This window comes from Camelina sativa, chromosome 19 (genome assembly GCF_000633955.1).
Source record: "Camelina sativa cultivar DH55 chromosome 19, Cs, whole genome shotgun sequence".
Classification (NCBI taxonomy): Eukaryota; Viridiplantae; Streptophyta; class Magnoliopsida; order Brassicales; family Brassicaceae; genus Camelina; species Camelina sativa.
In genome coordinates this window covers 25294506-25306414 of record NC_025703.1, presented here as the reverse complement: position 1 = coordinate 25306414, position 11909 = coordinate 25294506, and positions in this window count along the sequence as shown.

Genomic DNA, 11909 nt, shown 5'->3' with positions numbered 1-11909 from the left:
TTTTTTTTTTTTTTTGGTAAATATATATATATATTTGATTAGTAGCCGAACAATGATTGGTCTTTTGGTCTAATTTTTGCTGTGATTTGTTTTAATCAATAACTACAATCCTAAGATACGTTTTAAAATAAACTTCAACAAACAAAAACTATGACTCTACGGGATCTGAGTTTTAGATGGACGCATTTATAGCTTTACAATTTGATTGGAAAATAAATGATTTGAACACTACTAACAAATTCACAACTCTTACCAATCATACATTTAGTATCACTTAATTTGACCGCAAAATATATACTGTGTTGCAAAAGGTAATTGTAGTCCTGTGCTAATAATAATCTTACTGATCGGAATCAAGGATTGGTATCTCCCTTTTTTGTTTAATAAAACAAATACAAAGTAGAGTCATAGGGTTGGATATATTAATTTGTCTATTGACTTTAAGAACAGAAATAAGATTTGAATTTTTTGGTAATTATAACCATGGATCTTGCAGTCCTGAATATATAATTAATTTTGAAATATTTTGGCAAACAGAGGAAGTAATCGATGGGATGATGATGGCCTCCAAGAGTTTAAATACTCTACCTAATACTTTTAAATTCGAAATTTTCTGGACGGCCAATTAGTTAATTATTATTACTATGGAGTTTTATTATACGAAGTCTTCTTCTAGTTCTATCAATCTATCTACATGGTATTTGGAGGGTTTAGCTAGGTAGAGATTTCAATAGTCTGTCAGTTGTATGACGTGTATTTCTTCCACCAATGTGAACAAAATCTGAATTTCATCCTATAACCACTGAACAGGGACACATAATCTAGCTAGTAGTTTATTACTATCTGAACTCGAACTCGTATGAAGTTTGTTGTTGATAATAAGCTCAAAATATATTTACAGTAGACCTCTATAAATTAATACTTGCTATAAATTTAATAATTTTTCTGATTTTAAATTGGGATAGTGTAAAAAATAACATAATTCGATAAAATAATAAGATAATTCTTTTTTTTTTTGAAATTCTATGTAAAAATATGGTTCCATAAATGTCATAAATTTATAATAATATAAAATTATAAACTAAAAATATATATATATATATATATATATATATATAATTTAGTGAAATATGATTCTATTTTGTTTGTCTATTCTTAAATTTACATTCTTATTGGAGCTCATCTATAATCATTTTCATTGCATCAATAACTTTTTCTGTTGTTTTTTCAAATTGCATCCAAAAATTGTGGTGCATCCTAAACGCGATAGTTGTTTTCTTTACGTATATTTGGTTCTAAAGATATTGTAATATTTTCTTGGACTTTATCATGAGAATAGAAACAATAATTTATTCTATACTCTGTACTTCTAAAAATTTATCATTCTATATTACGATAGCCAAAATTATAAGTTAAAAAATTATATAAAAATGTGAATTACAACAAAAGTATCTTACTTTTAACAAAGAATGCTCAAAACTATGAAAACAAAAATCTCTTCATAAATTGGTGGTCCCGACCTTATTAATCTATAGAAGTTTGATTGTATGTGGGTTTTGATTGATAATTTTGTATCACTGGGTATATCATTTTAACAGTTACCAATCACAAAAGCGATATCAAAAACGTTAATAAAAATATATTATTTTTAGCTTTTTTTATAAATTTCATATATCACTATTTTTTATAGTTTTATATTATTCTATAATAATTTGTCGTTCAAGCTTACAGCTAAAATATTTGTACAGCTTTGTGTTGATCCATGAAATAATCTTTGCTAGTAAAATAACTTACCTTAGTAAAAGCTTTCAGAATAAATAAAATAAGGAAATGACCTAAATAAGTTAGTTAAGCTACTGGATTAGATCTGAAGTGGTATGTGGTCGCAACAATTTGAATCTCTTGGTAGATGTGGGATAGACATAGTTGTGGACCTTGTGGTCTTGTGGTCAAAATTTGTTCCGGTTAAGACATTATCATTTTTGAATAAATAATTTCCACGATTTCTTGCACATAATTAATACTTCTGATAATCTAATATGGTAATATTTTGGCTGAGTAACATTGTCATGTTAGCGATTATTCTAATAGGTATCCAGAAGTTGACCAAAACAGTCTAAACTTTATATTTTCGGTTAATGTTTGCTGAGCACAAATGAGGATATACCGGAATATTAGTGTTAGAAAAAGTAGTAATTAACTGGTCGTTTACAAGAACGACATATTTAAACTAATTAAATATCTTGACCACTGTCGACTCTTTGACTTTGTTAACTAAGCCATGACATTTTCTTACTCGCATACAGATATATCTCTATATGATTAGTCCAATCGTAGAACAGCAATTTACAGCAGACTTATATCGATTTTACATGTATACGAGAAAAGAGAAGCCAGAAATGACATAACTGATAACTTAATAAAAACTTATCTAAGAAACACTAGATAAATTTATATATCATATGTACTCACACTAGGTGTAAAATGTAAATAAGGGAAGACGTTAGATAATTTATTTTGCTAGAGGTCAATCTTTTGGTTTATTAATCCATATTGTAGATGCTATGTAAATTCTTTGTTTTTTTTTTTTTTTTCTTTTTTTTCTTTTCAGACATTAAAAGAAAATGTAAACAGAACCTAATAAAAAATATTTTAATTTGATGTTAACTGTTAGGGGTAGATCCTCACCCTAACACAAGGTCCAGTCCAGAAAACGCCCAAATAAACCTCAAAGCAAAGGAAAGATATTATGGTCTTTTTAGGAGACGAACCGACATGATTACCTATAAATACGGACGTACGACGTTCGAGGAAGGGATCCGCGAAAAAAGGAAAAAATACGGATATAAGGATAACAAGCGGTCTCTCGTCCAAAACTTAGAATTGAAGAGCTCGCAGCTTGTCCATTGCTTTTCTTTTCACTATTTTAACTCGTCTAGTCCACTTTTTAGTCCGTTTTATTGTGCTCCGGCACAGAGTTATATAGAGAATTTTGATCTCCTTTTCACCAAACTAAACTTTCTAATTGTGACCAATCTGGACATCAACAATTTGGCGCGCCAGGTAGGGGGATCAAGTAGAAGTTTTCTTGAAAATTCGAAAAACGGACCTACTAGAACTAGACGAGATGACAGGACCCGCAAAAGATGGAAGCAAAGGGGTCAGTTCGTCGGGAGGAACGATAACCCCGGGAACGGACCAGGTGGAGCCAACCATCCTTCCGACTCCGGATGCTCCGAGGAAAGCTGTAACGGCAGAGAGTCCGGAGACATTCATCGTCGCCACAAATCTAACAAGCCCGGCGAACACAGAGGCAACACTAAATCCTCCACAACTTACTCTGCTCGGTAGTCAACCCATCTCTAGCATGGATGAGCTATTCCACGGGATACTGATGCATATTGACTAATAAGAGCAGCGAACCAACAATCGTTTGGACGCACTAATCGCGTCACAGGCTGGTTCCCAGGAAGAAATTAACAATCTCCATGCTGCTCGACAGAACTCAGCGAACCTCCTCTCGATTGGGACAACAATAAGGCCGCAGGTACAAACCAACGAGTTAGGACGTAACCCGACCACACATGTCGACAAGCTACATGATAGAGTGCAGACACGGAGTTGAAGGAAATCAAGGAGCAAATGCAAGAAATGGAAACGATATTTCATACAGCAACGAGCAAAGCATCAGAGGTGGACCTCGTGCTCGAGGCAACACAACGAACGCCATTTTCCAGAAGACTCACGACCACACTTGTACGACGAACGATCAAACCAAGGCTGGGCTACTACGACGGCATAGTCGATCCACGAGATTTTATACTTACCTTCGGAGTAGCGCTCGACCCCCTGCGATCCAGTCTGACTGAGTATGATGCCGGATCATGTCAAGTTTTTTCCGAGCAATTAACAGGAACGGCCCTGAGTTGGTTCTCGCGACTCCCGTCTGGATCAATTGACAGCATCAAAGATCTAATGACAGAATTGCTGAAGCAGTTTTCTGTCTAAATGGAAACCAAGAATTCACACGCCGATCTCTATTCTCTGACTCAAGAACGCCAGGAGTCACTCAGGTCGTTTATTGAACGATTCAAGGAGGTCATCGTCAATGTCTCAATACCAGACGCGGCAGCCATCGTCGCACTCAAGAACGCACTATGGTACGAATCTCGATTTAAGGAAGAGCTATCTTTGTCAGACATCGAGACAATTGCGGACACACTACTACGAGCCGCGAAGCATATCGAAGTCGAAGAAGGAAAAGCCGTTCATGCCAAAAATCAAGCAGTAGCAAAAAACGTCGTAGCAAAGGAGCCAACAGTTGTAACTACAAAAATCGACCAAGTCGAGCCTCGGCAACACTTTGCTCGCAACCAAGATCAAACTCGTAGAACCTTTGCAATTGGCGAGGACACACAGACGGGCTTGCCATGGAACAAGTACGTTCAGAAGGAAGGAGGGGAGAGTAGCATGACACAATACTTCGATTACCATCAAAGTAACACCCACGCGACCAAGGAGTGTCGCTACCTCCAAACCATCCTGATGGAGCGATATAAAAAAGGTGTGATAGTCGTCGATTCCGACAGAAATAAGACGGCACGACATGGAAAAAACGATACTAAACAAGCCAAAAACATCGCACAAAAGTTCGTAAAGGAACAACAGCAACTTGGCGACCAAAGTGGAGACGAGGTAGATATGTCGGGAGACATCGCTTAGGAGAAGCGACCACGTTCGGATCGGTACCCCGAACAAAACCCTCCAACGCCGAGACGTCGGATTAACATGATCATGGAAGGACTGACAGGGTGCAATGACTCGATAAGATCGATAAGTGACTATACCAAAAAAGCTGAAATGAAGAAATCTTGGCCATCAAGGGTCGAATCCCCAAACAAGTCGATATCTTTCGACAATAGCAACCTGGAGGGATTAGATCTCCCACATAATGACCCATTAGTCATCGAACTCCTAATCAATGAAAGCCAGGTCACAAGAATCATGATCAACACAAGGAGTTCAGTAAACGTCATCTTTAGAAACGTCCTAGCACAAATGGAAGTCAACGAATGTGACATCAAGCCGAATTTCCATTCTTTAACCGGCTTTGATGGGGACTTCATCATGTCAGTCGACACCATCGACCTACCAATCTTCATTGTTGGAAAAGCATGATTGTAACACCCCCGAACCATCCTATGACCATGCAGGCTAACAGACAGCCACGGAACGCTACGATGGGAAATGCGCCGAGGTGGTCTAGCCGAGGGACGGAAGCTGCAGACTTCCCGACCGGTCCTCCCTAGCACAATTCTGCCCGCAACCGAGACTACTTAGGCTTTGCAACCCTCGCGGCCTGGTGCGTTGTGTTGGCCCGGACAAGGCTAGTACCATTTGAAAACCACACAACTTAAAGAAAATAACTTTCATACTTTATGAATTCATAAAATGAGTTCAGAAAACATTCATACGAAAATGGCGCCAGGCCTAAGGCCAAAATACGATTAACTTAGATTATTACAAAAACAGCTTGCAAAGGCAATACAACTCTACACCGGCTGGCCTAACGTCCTGAACTCCCCCTAAGGCTTTTCCCCACTAAGGTTACCTGCAAAACAAAATATGGAGTCTTGAGTGCTAATCATTCAGTGAGTTTGGGAACCTAACAAGAACCAAAACCCAACCCCAACCCCAGCAAGCAACACACAACATGCAAGACTAAGCTATCAACATGAAAGACTAAGCTATCAACATGCAAGACTAAGCTATCAACATGCAAGACTAAGCTATCAACATGCAAGACTAAGCTAAGCTATCAACTTGCAAGACTAAGCTATCAACATGCAAGCAAGCAACAAGCAATCAAACAAACAATCAGAGAAAGCAATGCGGAAGATAGTGAGCTAAGCAAACTAATCTAGCAAGCAATCAAACAAGCAATCAAACAATCAAGCCAGCAAGCAATAAAAGCAATAAAGCAATTAAACAAGCAAGCAAGCAAGCAATAACAACAACTACAATAAACTTGAATACAAGAAAATTAAATTAATCTTTTAAACAAGTTTTAGTTATGGGCCCGGTATGCTTCCTCTCGTCAATCGTCCAATGAACACCCGCGCTGCAGCCACAAAGGCACGCAACCGGAACATCACTCAAGCTACACCGTCATCTAGACAGCTGCGGCTAGGGTAGCGAGCCCAGTAACCTCCGAGCTCTTCGTCCCCCGACCCTACAACTCACAACATGGGTTACATGAACGCGGCTGTATGCTGTATGGAAAAATCATGAGGACAGCCATACCAAGTCTTACTACGCTAGCCGAAATTTCTCGCGACTACACGCATTAAGACCTATAACAATTGATACCTTGAGTTTTTATGGTTTTTAAGCTCATAAATTTACAAGTATCCTTACCAGTTTTAAGCTCTCCGGCACTAGAACCTGTGTACAAGCATTTCACCTCGCGCACAGTCTAGTCCGAGACTAACCTCTTAGCAAGTGCAACTGAACAAGAAATTCAAGCAAGAAAATCAAGTAAAAATCAACTATGCTACACTACATGCAAGCCTAAGAAACTAGAGGAATATCTAGAGACTAAGCGCTAAGCATTCAAACAACTACCACTGACATGCAAGTCTAAGAAACTAGAGGAATATCTAGAGACTAAGCGCTAAACATGCAAACCTACTAGTATTAACATGCAACTTAAGAAACTAGAGGTAATCTAGAGACTAAGCGCTAAATACTAACATGCAAAGCACACAAGCAATCATGCAATAACAAACACTAACATGCAAGCCTAAGAAACTAGAGGAATATCTAGAGACTAAGCGCTAAACATGCAAACCTACTAGTATTAACATGCAACTTAAGAAACTAGAGGTAATCTAGAGACTAAGCGCTAAATACTAACATGCAAAGCACACAAGCAATCATGCTACACCAAACACTAACATGCAAGCCTAAGAAACTAGAGGAATATCTAGAGACTAAGCGCTAAACATGCAAACCTACTAGTATTAACATGCAACTTAAGAAACTAGAGGTAATCTAGAGACTAAGCGCTAAATACTAACATGCAAAGCACACAAGCAATCATGCAACAAAACAAGCAACTTAAGAAACTAGAATGAAATCTAGAAACTAAGAGCTAGACGAAACCTCACTCTAACATGCAAGGAAGCAATAAACGAGACTTAACTACCTAGAATTTAATCTAGAAGAAAAGAAGCGAATCTACCCAATAATGCCTAGATTTAACACAAAAATCCTAAGCAAAAATCAACTAAAACCCCACCTATCATGTACCATAATACATGCTTCGAGACTCACCTGGACTTGGCTAGAAGAATCGACTCTAACAGACTTCTAGTCCTAGCTAGCGACACAGAAAGGCCTAGGCTGACACGGCTAACTACTCGCGGAAGAGAAAAGCTTCTAAAGAAAGAACTCTCTCTAACTCTAACTTTCTCTCTTTTACTCCAACTCTCTCTAACTCTCTAACTCTCTAATTTTCGTCTAAGGGTGGGATGAAAACGAAATGGCTCCTAAGACTCTCTATTTATAGTGTAAAGGTGTGAGTTTGGGCGGTTTCAACGGCTAATGCATGGCGAGCAAGTATCTAACTTCTCCTCCACTCCTTTGGCGAAACTTGGTGGCAAGTTTTCTCGAAAACTTGGTCAACAAGCTTCTTGAAAACTTGGTGAGCAAGTGTTCTCCTCTTTGCCACAAAAATACTTGGTGGAAACACACAATACTTGGCTAGAGAATGTCCTCTTCTCTCCTTTGTCTCACATCCTCCTTTGCATGAATTCTTATTGGTTACTTTTTAAGAAAAGTAATGATTGTGTCTCCAACTTTCTTGCATGAAATTTTATTGGCCATCAAGGGGAGATGAATCTCCCTCTTCACGCACTCCACATGGACGTCCAAAATTTCCGGGTCGCGGTTCTGCGTCGAAGTCAACGGTACGGCGTACGGGTCAACGGTCCGGTCAACGGATGATGTACAGTCAACAGTCAGATCATGGTACAGTCACAGTGGACTTGCGGTACATGGTATAGTCCATGGTACACGATACGTGGTACGTGTTACGGTACCATTGGCCATCTCTCGATCCGTCAATATTCTCTCGGATATTTCTTCGGCGATTAGTCTACCTTTATTCCTTGCCTTCCTTTCAAGTCCTTTCCAGGTCCTTTGGTTATGGGTTTTTATTTTAAATTTTACCTGGTGGTGAGGGTCATTACAATGATACTCCTCGCTCGCCGTCATCGACAAACCAACCATCTATAACGTCATCCTTGGCACCCCGTGGCTCCATAAGATAAACGCAGTTCCGTCGACGTATCATCAATGCATCAAGTTCCCAACCCCAAAAGGCGTGTATACGGTACGCAGTAACCAACAGGTCGCAAGGCAATGTTTCCTCATCGAACATAGGATTCGCACAGCGAAAAAGTTATAGCAACCAAAGCGCTAGGTTGGCGATGGCAACCCATCACCGACCGACGGAAAGCCGACCCGATCCAGCAAGGTGTCGCCGCAATCAAAGAAGTGAACCTCGATGAGACTGATTCAAAGCATTGTGTGAATATTGGAACAGAGTTAACTCCAGAAATGCGCGATGAGCTGATCCTTTTTCTTAAAACCAACATCGCGACCTTCGCTTGGACAGTAACAGACATGAGAGGAATTGATCCGACAATTACAACCCACGAACTCAATGCCGACCCGATGCATAAGCCAGTAAAGCTGAAACGATGCAAGTTAGTCCCCGTAAGGTCGCAAGCAGTAAACGACGAAGTCAAAAAACTCCTTGGCTCTGGTCCATCATGGAAGTAAAGTACCCTGAGTGGCTGGCTAACACAGTGGTTGTCAAAAAGAAGAATGGGAAATGGCGAGTCTACGTAGATTTTACTGATCTCAATAAGACCTGGCTAAAGGATAGCTTCCCATTACCACGAAATGATCAACTCATCGAAGCAACCGCAAACAACGAGCTCTTGACCTTTATGGATGCCTTTTCGGGGTACAATCAAATCCTCATGCATAAGGACGAGCAGGAAAACACATCGTTTATTACTGACAGGGGAATCTACTGCTATAAGGTGATGCCTTTTGGCTTGAAGAACGCAGGAGCAACCTATCAACGACTGCTCAGCAAGATGTTTGCCGAGCAACTCGGCAAGACCATGGAAGTATACATAGACGACATGCTCGTCAAATCTCTGCATGCTAACGAGCATATTACTCATCTCCGGCAATGCTTCCGCACTCTGAATATGTACGAGATGAAGTTAAATCCAGCAAAATGCACCTTCGCAGTCAAGTCAGGAGAGTATCTCGGCTACCTGGTAACCAGGAGAGGCATCGAAGCCAATCTGAAACAAATAAAGGTGATTATCGACCTACCGTTGCCAAGAAACGCCAGAGAGGTTCAGCGACTAACCGGACGAATCGCTGCCCTAAATCGCTTTATCTCCAGGTAGACTAATAAGTGCCTGCCATTTTACCAACTCCTCAAGCCTAAAGGAAAGTTCGAATGGAACGAAGCTTGCCACTACGCGTTCAGCAAACTGAAGAACTATTTGTCAACACCCCCAATCCTAGCTAAACCAGAGCACAGCGAAGTCCTGTCCCTTTATATCGCGGTCTCAGCGTCGGAAGTTAGTGGAGTGCTCGTAAAATACGACCGAGGGGAACAGCGACCAATCTTCTATATAAGCAAATCGCTTGACGACGCCAAAACTCGCTACTCGACAGTTGAAAAAATTGATCTGGCAGTCGCCATTTCAGCAAGAAAGCTCCGACCGTACTTTCAGTCGCATACCATCGCCGTCCTGACCAACCAGCCTCTGCAATCTATACTGCATAGTCCAAGCCAGTCTGGACGATTAATGAAGTGGGCAATCGAGCTTAACGAATACGACATCAAATTCCGCACCTGCCTGGCCGCCAAGTCCCAAATCTTAGACAATTTCTTAATCTTTTTGCCACTAGAGGGAACCGAGCCAACGCCCGCCGACCCTTCAGATGGACAGTGGACCCTGCACGTTGATGGTGCATCCTTCCACCTAGGCTTTGGCATAGGAATCCGTTTAACGTCCCCAACCGGAGAATTTTTGGAGCAGTCATTCCACCTCAGGTTATAGGCAACAAATAACGTTGCCGAATACGAGACACTCATCGTCGAGCTCAAACTCGCTAACGGGATGCAAATTAAGCGAATCCAAGCTTTCTGCGACTCCCAACTCATCGCCAACCAGTTTAGCGGAGAATACGACGCTAAAAGCGAACCGATGGCCGCTTCCCTCGACATTAACAGGATCCTCTCCAAGCATTTCGACGAGTTTGAACTGATCAAAATCCCTAGAGTCGATAATGCTCCAGCCGATGCCCTGGCAGCACTTGCCTCAACTTCAGACCCTCACCTCCGATGCGTTATTCCAGTCGAACGCATTGATACGCCAAGTATTAAAGAAACTCAATCGACAATCTGCGTCGCACTTCATCAGCCGAACAAAATAAGAACCATCTGGCAGGCTGCGAGTTCGAAACAACAGTTTGAACCTCCTTCGGAGGATGACAGGACGGATTGGCGAGTTGTGATTCGCGACAATCTGGCGGATCGCGATTTTCCGACGGATAAATGGGCAAAGTGACGATTAAAAACGAAGGCCGCCCACTACACCTTGATGAAAGAACACTTAATCTGGTGGACCGCACGGGGAGTCTTGCTGTTATGTCTACACGGCGACGATACAGAACGGGTCATGATGGAAAATCATGAGGGAGCCGGCGGTAACCATTCAGGAGGACGAGCCTTGGCACTACGAATTAAAAAGCATGGCCACTACTGGCCATAGATGATATCTGACTGTAAGAAGTTTGTCGCCAAATGCGAGAAGTGCCAACGCCATGCCCCCATCATCCAATAACCAACCAAACTACTACGAGCCGACGTAGCCCCTACCCTTTCATGCGTTAGGCAATGGACATTATCGGGCAGCTACCCTTGTCGAGACAGAAGCGTTACATCCTCGTCCTCACCGACTACTTCACAAAGTGGGTCAAAGCCGAGTCTTATGCCAACATCAAAGCCAAGGACGAACAACTGTTCATATGGAAATTCATCATTTGCCGACATGGGCTACCATACGAAATAGTCACTGCTAACGGTTCGCAATTCATATCCCTTCAGTTCAAAAATTTCTGCGCTAAATGGAGGATCAAACTAAGGAAGTCAACGCCGAGATACCCACAGGGGAACGATCAAGAAGAAGTGATGAATAAAACAATACTTGACGGCCTGAAGAAAAGGATAGACGCCAAAAAGGGTGCTTGGGCCGACGAACTTGATGGGGTGATCTGGTCCTACCGAACGACCCCACGACAAGCTACACATCAAACCCTGTTCTCCCTAGCTTATGGGATGGAATCAATGGCGCCTGCCGAGGTTGGCAATATGATCCTCCGTTGGACAATGCTCGTCAAAGACACAAATCTCAACACTCACATGATTATGGATCGACTCGACGACCTAGAAGAAGAGCGTGACAAAGCACTTCTACAAAAGTCCATAACCGACACTTCTACGAGGGGATTTTGTCCTCCGGAAGGTCTTTGACAACACCGCCGAGCCAAATGCCAGAAAAATGGGGGCTTACTAGGAAGGACCGTACCAAGTATCTAAAGTCGTTCACCCTGGCGTGTACAAGCTGTTAACAATGGGCGGCGAGCCAGTTCCTCGATCCTGGAATTCGATGCACTTAAAGCGTTTCTATTATTAAAAAAAAAAACTAAAAAAAAAAGAGAGGGAAGCTCGGCTACCTATAGCCCACTCCCCATATTTCCAATTAACCATGTAACGTGAACTACGGGCGGCTTGATCCCTCCTGAACGGA